Genomic DNA, 10,193 nt, shown 5'->3' with positions numbered 1-10,193 from the left:
CTACCAGAGTGGTGAATTAACTATAGCATACTCTTGCATGTACTGCCTATAATGCTAGAAACTTTTGTAAGAATTTGCACAAAATTTTCATGTTCAGTATATTATTTAGTCCATGTTTCCCTATCCTTTCTCAACTTGAGGTAAGATTCATATCCTATCTGAGCCATGTTTATATTTTTCATACGAAATGCACAAGCTTATGAACCCATTACAATAGGTAATAAAATAGACTTCATTCCAAAAAAAAATCGTTAGAGGTAAAGAAGGATACTACATGTCCCTCAAATTTGATTCTTGTTTTGTTTGCCCCAAACACAAGGATGCCAATTTGTAAAAGACATACAACTAAAACAAAAATCACAGATTGATAGTGGGAAAATTCAATGCATTATTATTAACAATATAATTATACAAGCTTGCACTCCCACCATAACTGGAGGAGTGTTCATCTTTCCCCACATCCTTGCCAGCAAATGCTCTCAACAAGTTTTTGATCTTAGCCATTCTGACTGGTGTGTAGTGAAATCTCAGGGTTGTTTTGATTTGCATTTCCCTGATGATTAATGATGTTGAACATTTTTTCAGTAGCTTCTCAGCCAATTGGTATTCCTCAGTTGAGAAATTTGTTCAAGTCTGTACACCATTTATTATTATTATTATTATTATTATTATTATTATTATTATTAATTATTTTGGTTTTCTGGAGTCTACCTTCTTGAGTTCTTTGTATATATGGGATATTAGCCCTCTATTAGATTTAGGATTGGTAAAGATTTTTTTCCCAATCTGTTGGCTGTCCTTTTGTCTTATTGATGGTGTCCTTTCCATTACAGAAGCTTTGCAATTTTATGAGGTCCCATATATCAATTCTTGATCTTACAGCACAAGCCATTACAGTTCTATTCAGGAATTTTTTTCCCTGTGCCCATATCTTGGAGGCCTTTCCCCACTTTCTCCTCTCTTAGTTTCAGTGTCTCTGGTTTTATGTGGAGTTCCTTGATCCACTTAGACTTGACCTTAGTTAGTACAAGGAGATAAGAATGGATCAATTCGCATTTGTCTACATGATAACCACCAGTTGTGCCAGCACCATTTGTTGAAAATACTGTCTTTTTCCCACTGTGTGGTTTTAGCTTGTGAAAGATAAAGTGATCATAGGTTTGTGGGTTCATTTCTGGGTCTTCAATTCTACTCCATTGGTTTACCTGTCTGTCATTATACCAGTACCATGCAGATTTTATCACAATTTCTCTGTAGTACAGTTTAATGTCAGGCATAGTGATTCCCCCAGAGATTCTTTTATCACTGAGAAGGCTTTTTGCTATCCTAGGTTTTTTATTATTCCAGATGAATTTGCAAATCGCCCTTTATAACTCTGTGAANAATTGGGTTGNAATTTTNATGNGGATTGCATTGAATCTGTAGATTGCTTTTGGCAGGATGGCCATTTTGACTNTGTTNGTCCTGCCAATCCATNAGCATGGGAGATCTTTCCATCTTCTGAGATCTTCTTCAATTTCTTTCTTTAGGGATTTAAAGTTCTTATCATACAGATCTTTCACTTCCTTAGTTAGAGTCACACCAAGGTATTTTATATTATTTGTGACTATTGTGAAGGGTGTTGTTTCCCTAATTTCTTTCTCAGCTTGTTTATACTTTGTGTAGAGAAAGGCCAGTGATTTGTTTGAGTTAATTTTATATCCAGCTACTGCACTGAAGCTGTTTATCAGGTTAAGGAGTTTCTGGTGGAATTTTGGGGGTCAGTTATGTATACTATCATATCATCTGCAAATAATGATATTTTGACTTCTTCCTTTCCAATTGGGATCCCTTGACCCTCCTTTTCTTGTCAAATTGCTCTGTCTAGGACTTCAAGTACTGTATTGAATAGGTAGGGAAAAAGTGGGCAGCCTTGTCTAGTCTCTTATTTTAGTGGGATTTCCTCCAGCTTCTCCCCATATACTTAGATGTTGGCTACAGGTTTTCTGTAGATTACTTTTATTGTGTTTATGTATGGGCCTTAAATTCCTAATCTTTCCAAGACGTTTATCATGAGTGGGTGTTAGATTTGTCAAAAGGTTTCTCAGCATCTAAGGAGAAGTTCATGTGGTTTTTGTCTTTGAGTTTGTTTATACAGTGGATTACATTGAAAGATTTCTGAATATTAAACCATCCCTGCATCCCTGGAAAGAAGCCTACTTGGTCATGATGGATGATAGTTTTGATGTGTTCTTGGATTCAATTTGCGAGAATTTTATTGAGAAATTTTGCATCAATATTCATAAGGAAAATTCATCTGAAGTTCTCTCTTCGTTGTGTCTTTATGTAGTTTAGGTATCAGAGTAATTGTGGCTTTATAAAATTAATTGGGTAGAATACCTTCTGTTTCTATTTTGTGGAATAGTTTGAGAATAACTGGAATTAGGTTTTCTTTGAAGGTCTGATAGAACTCTGTACTAAACCCATCTGGTCCTGGGCTTTTTTTAGTTGGGAGACTATTAATGACAGCTTCTATTTCTTTAGGTGATAGAGGATTGTTTAGGTCATTAATCTGATCTCAAGAAGACAGACTCCAGAAAACCAAATAACCCCATTATAAAATGGCCCACAGAACTAAACAAAGAATTCTCAACTGATGAATATGGAATGGCTGAGAAATACCTCAAAAAATGTTTAACATCTTTAATCATCAGAGAAAGGCAAATCAAAACAACCTTGAGATTTCACCTCACACAAGTCAGAATGGCTATGATCAAAAATTCAGGTGACAACAGATGTTGGTTATGATGTGGAGAAATAGGAACACTCCTCCATTGTTGGTGGGATTACATGCTTGTAAATCCACTCTGGAAATCAGTCTTGCAGTTGCTCAGAAAATTGGACATAGTACTACCAGATGATCAAGCAATACCTCTCCTGGGCATATATCCAGAAGATGTTCCAATTGGTAATAAGAACACATGATCCACTATGTTCATAGCAGCCTTATTTATATTAGCCAGAAGGTAGGAAGAACCAAGATGTCTCTCAATAGAGGAATAGAGAAAATGTGGTACATTTACTCTATGGAATACTACTCGGCTATTGAAAACATTGAATTTCTGAAATTCCTCATCAAATGGATGGATCTGGAGGGTATCATTCTGAGAGAGGTAACCCCATCAAAAAAGAACTCACATAATATGGCCTCACTGATAAGTGGATATTAGCCGTGAAACCTAGAATACCCAAGATACAATTTGTAAAACATATAAAACTTGAGAATGAAGACCGAACTTTGCCCCTTCTTAGAACTGGGAACAAAACTCGCATAGAAGGGCTTATAGAGACAAAGTTTAGAGCTGAGATGAAAGGATGGAGCATTCAAAAACTGCCCCACCCAGGGTTCCATCCCATAATCAGCCACAACTACAGTATAAATGACATGTTGACATATGTACAAGCTTATTTTATTGCATTCTGTTTTATTTTTTATAATTTAATATTTTTTATAGTTATTAGTTATTCCCCTCCTGGCCTGCCCCATGACTCTTCTTCATTCAATATCTCATCAATATCTCCAAGAGGATATTCCTACCTCCAAAACCCACAACCATTCCCAATTCCTGGGGCCACAAATCTCTCAGGGCGTTGGTGTGTCTGTCTTCCCTCACTGAGTACGTTCAAGGCAGTCTTATGCTACATATGTGTTGGAGCTTAATATCATCTGTGGTATGCTGCCTGGCTAGAGGTTCAATTTCTGACAGAATTTGGTTGTCCAGGTTATTTGAGACGACAGGGTCGTACTCCTCCTCTGCTTCTTGCATCTATTCCTAATTCATCCATAGGGGCTGCCAGATACTGTCCATTGTTGGATATAGTATATTTGTATTTGAGAGAAGAAAAGGAATATTTGCTTCTTAGCCTATTGGCCAATAGCTTGAAGAGCAGCTGAAAAAAAGCAGTATTCTGTCATGTATGTGTTCATACTGGAAATCAGAAAATATGTTCTGATTTCATCTTTGTTGATCACTTAGTTTGTTTGTTTCTATGATGGATTGTTTGAGTTTGTACATGGTTTCAATATGCAGGTCTCTCTGCACTGGCTCTCATTTTCTATACAAAGTCATGGATTCAACTGACTTAACAAATTTATTGGAAAATACCAGGGGGGAAACCACATGAAAGCAAAATAATTAATAAAATTGTAATAATAGTTTGGAAATTTTAGTTCTGTTAGAAGAAATGAAGTAAGTAATTCAGTACATGATTTTATGCACACTGTTTGTTAAATAGAGACATATGACAATTATTGACATCACTAAAACACCTACTAAGACCTAAAACTACGTACATGCACGACAACCCTATATTTGGTGGATATTTACCAACTTTAGCTTTNACAGAATTCCTAAAATACTTGATAAAAAAACGATTTTTTTCCTGATCTTTTGGATAGTATTTCACTCTGGTCTCAATAAAATGATGTAGATCTTGGGTGCAAAGATACATCCAAGCATCCTTGCACTGGATGCCAAGATGGAGAAGATCTCCACAGCAACCATGACCTTGCCCTTGGTGCTATGGTAAACAGGGAGGAAGGTGACCCAGACACTGCAGAACACTAGCATGCTGAAGGTAAAGAACTTGGCTTCATTGAATGTGTCAGGCAGATTCTTGGCCAAGAAAGCCACAGTGAAGCTTCCTAGTGCCAGGCAAGCCAAGTATCCTAGGAAACATTAGTATGCAGTAACTGAGCCTTTATTGCACACAATGATGATATGGCCATGCTGAGAGTGTTCATCAATATCAACAAAGGGAGGAGAAACTGCTAGCCAGATTGCACACAGAATACATTGGAATAGGGAACATATGGGAATAATGTAGTTGGGTGTCCCTGATACCAGGAAGATTCTCAACCTTCTTCCTGGGTCTTTGACTCTGAAANCCAGAACNACAGTGACTGTTTTGGCCAGAACTGTGGAAACAGCCATGGTGAATATAGTTCCAAATGTGATTTGCTGTAAGACACAGGTGACTCTGTTAGGATGGCCAATGAAGAAAAGGGAGCACAGAAAACAGAACATGAGTGACATGAGCAACAGGTAACTGAGGATTCTGTTATTGGTCTTCACAATAGGAGTATCATGGTGTTTCACAAAGACACAAAGTACCACACCTATGAACTCAGAGAAAAAGAAGGCCAGTGAAGCAAGAGCCATCCCCAAGGGGTCTTCATAGCTTAGAAAAATGACTCCTTTCTGAATGCATTTGTTTTGCTCTGTGTTGGCATACTGGTATTCAGGANAATTCACACATTGATCCATATCTAATATCCAAAGAAAGTTTAGTTAGTATTNTTTTAGAAATTTTTACTGAAAGGTATTTCAAGTAAGACTGTTGAAAGAAGCCTCGCAATGCTGTCTCTGATGCTGAGGNTGTAATGTGAAGGATATTGCTGAACACCATTGCTTTCAATTCATAGTTTTCATAAAGTTTTAAGGGAAATAAAACCAAGCAATTATTTCTTTGTCTATTTAAGTTTTGATTATATCATTTAAAATATTATCAGAAAGCAAAGATTTCAGAAGGAATTTTTTTGGTTCTATGTTGATATAAAGTTGATTACTTAAATCAAAGAAGATACATTCATAAACCACAATGAGGTAGGGTAAATACAAATCCCTACACTGATTGTTTTCTGAGATCTTTGACTATTTGATAAATTTACTCTCTATGTCCCAATGTAAATCTGACTTCTACTGGGACAAGATCTTTAATAGCTACACAAGAACTCACTAGCCTAAATTCATTGACATATAAACAACACTACATTGAACATGTAGGCTATGTGTATGTGTACATAATTTTATTGATGTGTTCTTGTAAAAGTAGCTATAGCTTTATTGAATTTAAGTGATTCCTGTCATACGTCATAAGAAGGTGGAGAATGAAAGGAAATATAATGCCTATTTTTGAAGAGTAGAAAATATTAAAAAATAAGCCCTAANATGTTTCCTCATATGATAATTATTAAATAAAAGTTCTGATTATTGTTCAAGATATGCACTAATATTACCACCAAGGGAAAAAATTTTCTCTAAATACTTTGTACAAACACATCCTTCACTTTAATTCCTACTTCATTTGATATGCTGATCATTTTCATCATAGCCTCATCTCCATTCTTATAAAACTCAGTGTCTGTGAATGTACTCAGGCATGACATCAGTGTGGACAAATAGAATAAGCNATAGAACAGAGGAATCCTCGAGCATGAGTGGTAACCCAGATGGTTTGTATTAAGCAATAGTACATCATTCATAANTATTAATCCCCAAGATGGTAACAATATCAACTGTATTTGTAATTGTACTTAGTTTTCTTGTCATTTCACAAAATGTTAATGAGCTTCCTTNGTTTCCAGAATTCTTTTCTACAACAACNTATTTGTGGAGAGCTGTTATTTGATAAGTTGCCTAAGAGCCTAAGAAACCTTATTAGCTATAAGTAGAATATTTTGCTCTACCTGAATTTCAAACAACAGCACCCATAACAGCTATCTCAGAAGTGCATGTAACTGTAACTACAGGGGCTATTATNTGCTCATATGTGTACCTGTACATGTGTTAAACAATTAAAGTAATAAAAATATTATATGGATTTTGGATGAAATTTTGATNTTTATTCATATTTGATTTTTGATATCTAAAACAATTTCAGTATACTTTTAAATTTATTTTCAGCATAGTGTATGTTGGAATGTATAACTTCAAAAGACCTCTTCTGAATAGGTAGATTGGNTCAACTACATTCATCTTGGGAATAAATTCATATTGTAAGTCTTAGCAACAAATGATTGAACTGATGAACCATCTCTCAGACACGTGTATGAAGAATTTAATTCATTATGAAGAATGAAAGTCAAAATAATTTGAAAGCTAACCATAAGCTTTTTGCATTTTACAAATGCTAAATAATTATTTTAATAATGGATGTGTTATGTATTATGATAAATATGATTTTCATTATATATTGCATATCATTGATCAACTCTTATCCTCTACTTCCTGGATTCATATTACATCTGGCTTTGAATTTGGCCCTCTAAATATTACATACTTAGCATTTTCTCATAAATTTGCAAATATATTTGTCTTCTATATTGTTTGTACAGTGAACATGGGTTTTGTATCTAGTTATCTCATGATCTACTCTAGTATAATATATATTATAGTTGCTTCTTCAGGGTTCATATATGTACATAAGGTACATAAGCAAATTTAGGTCAGATATTTTTATAAAATAAGACTAAATTAATACACTCAAAAAATGTGACTATAAACAAATATACATGTATTTTTACAATACACTGATTATTTGGAAAATCTTGTCGGGTATACCTTCAAATCAAAGTTATATTTTCTGATTCAATTCTTTGTGAAATGTAATCTACCAAGTATTTGCAAATAGTCAATATAGAGTTCAATGCACAAGGTATGTTTGTTTTTGAAAAATTTTTGTTAATGATTTTTATATCTGCAATTAGTAAATTGGAAAAATGATATATTTTATATTTACAGTTGCCTTTTAATTGTCTTTTTCATCCAAGTGTGGTACAAGAGGAATGCATATGTGCAGGATTTATCAGAGCAGAAAATACTCACTTGTCTCATTAGAAATTTCATTTTCAGGGCAAGGGCTGCAAACAAAGCAGCAGGCTGCCATTCCCTCCTTCCAGAATCTTCTGAATCCAGGACTACAATCTGTACTACACAGAGAAGATGGCATCTGTGAGGAAATCATACATATGCTGATAATGAGTTTNATACATTTCTGTTATAATTTATATTAGTACATTAAGATTTCACTAAGCTCATTTTATGCACAGCAACTGATTGACATTTCACTCTGTCCAGTGTTTAATAATCAGCTATAAATAGTGGAAATTCATTGAAGAAATGTTGGATAATTTCTGAGTGTCTAGTAATTCAGGCAAAAGAGCTCATATTGATCTGTGTACAAAAACTACAGATATTGCAACTTGAAGTTTTTTAGTTAATTATTTTCAATTTTGCACTAAATGTTGTGAACGGAAACAAATTTCATTGAGATATTTTCTCAGACAATACTAGCCTTTCTTCAGATCTTTGAAGCATTTTCATAAATGGTAATTGATGTAGGTGTGCCCATCTCACTATGGGGAGTTGAGCCAGTAAGTAGTGTTCTTTTAAGATCTATGCATTATTTCCAGTTTACAGATATGCACACTTGTCTTTCTATGACAATAAGCCATATTGCAAATTACCTCTTCTTCCTCACTTGGCTTATGATCAAAGTTCAATTAAAGCAACAGAGATACAAGTTAGTATTTGAAAAAAATTTGAAACAGAAAAATATGTCTATAAGTCACAGATAACAAATATGACCTTGAATAAATTACCATGGCAAACATGAGAAACTGTACATAAAAAGAGTGGAGTATGCAGACAGTGGTTTCATATGGTTGGAAAAGCTTTAAAAAATCTGTAGTGACCTTGAGTATGGAGTGTTTCATGAAGTCAAAATGTTCTCCAGTGGCTCAAAATACTGGAAAAACTGGATAAAAATTAGATTGTTTAAAGTTAATTGAAGTTTTGAAGAATTTTTTCTATATTTTTGAAGTTGTTGAAACAAGGTCTTAACATGAAATACCAGTAGACTAATACTCTGAATCAAGATCAGAGTACATTTTCCCCAACAGTTTCTTTAAATTTATTTTAACATTTTGTGATATTTTAAAGACTGGATCTAGAGATAGAATAAGGAAAGTGTGCAGCATACTTTTATACTTTATGTTAATCTATTTTAACATAGTGTCTCCATATCAAACATAGTTGGTTTGAACTCACAATATAGGGTACACTTGCAAGAAAACAGCAGTGTATTATACCACTGCCAATATTTTATGGAAAGAAAATGTTCTAATATCAATATGTGTTTCTTTTGTTCTATCAATTGTTTTGTTTCTTTACCTCTGAATGAATGTTGGACTTGGTTAAGAGTCGTTTCTTAACTTTTCTGGAAAATAATGTAATTCTATAATGTGTGGTGTATTACACTTAATGGATCTGTATATGTTTGAACTATGCTTGAATCACTGGTAAAAATTCTCCCTGAGGTGAAAAGAAGAGGGAGAGCAGAAAAATAAGAAAATAATCGGGTATGTGAAAAGGTGGAAAGCTATACAGATGGTCAAGAAATTGAACAAAGGTGTGTAGGAATCGGGGAAGGGGAACTGTGGGTAGCAATCAGAAAGTTCCAGATGCCAGGAAATCCAGAGCCTCCCAGAACTTCACAGCAATGACATTAGCTGAAATACCCCAAGAATGGTGAGGGAGAACATGTGGAGTCCAAATCCAGCGATTAGGCCTGGCCCCTGAGTTGAAGGATGGAGCTAACCAAACTTATCTAAAATTTTAACACAGAATTGCTCCTATCTAAAGGAAATACAGGGACAATGAATAGAGCAGAGACTGAAGGAAAGGTCACACAGAGACAGCCCCACCTGGAGATATATACCACATGCAGAAACCAAACTCATACACTGTTGTGGATACCAAGAAGTACTTGCTGACAGGAGACGGATACAGCTAACTCCTGGGAGGCTCTGCCTGTTCCTGACCAGCAAAGATGCGGATGCTTGCAGTCAACCTTTCAGAATGAGTGCAAGGACCACAATGGATGTGGTAGGGGAAGGTCTGAGGGAGTTTAACGGGCCTTATCTTGCACCAATGAGAGGGAAGTCCCTTGGCCTATGAAGACTTGATGCCCCAGTGTAGAGAAAAACTTGGGCTTTAAAGCTGAAATGAGTAGGTGTGTGGGGGAGCACCATCATAGAAGCAGGGTAAGGGGGGATAGTACAGTGGTTTTGCAGGGGAAAACAAAGAAAGGGGATAACATTTGTAATATAAATAAATAAAATATCCAAATTAAGAAGTTAAAAAAGTCAAGTAAGCAAAAATCACAATAAAAATGGGAGTATATCTCATGGATAGCTGCTAATATAACACAGTAGGTTCAATATTTAACCCTACAAAGTAATAGAAAACAGTAATATAAGGGCACATTTAGTAGTTAGGCTGCATGTGTATTACTTGTATAAGCTAAAGGCATTATTTTTTAAGAGCCAAATGGTAATCAGTTTATACTTCTTATAGACATGTTAAATTATA

General features: G+C 34.9%; 1 pseudogene; it reads right to left on the bottom strand.

Annotated features, from left to right (window-relative positions):
* Positions 1-4,367: 4,367 nt before the first annotated feature.
* Positions 4,368-7,770, bottom strand: LOC110315650 (annotated as a pseudogene).
* Positions 7,771-10,193: the final 2,423 nt, after the last annotated feature.

This window comes from Mus pahari, unplaced genomic scaffold (assembly GCF_900095145.1).
Source record: "Mus pahari unplaced genomic scaffold, PAHARI_EIJ_v1.1 scaffold_11814_1, whole genome shotgun sequence".
NCBI classification, from domain to species: Eukaryota; Metazoa; Chordata; class Mammalia; order Rodentia; family Muridae; genus Mus; species Mus pahari.
The sequence above is the reverse complement of the archived record's forward strand: the minus strand, read 5'-3'. Positions and strand labels throughout refer to the sequence as shown.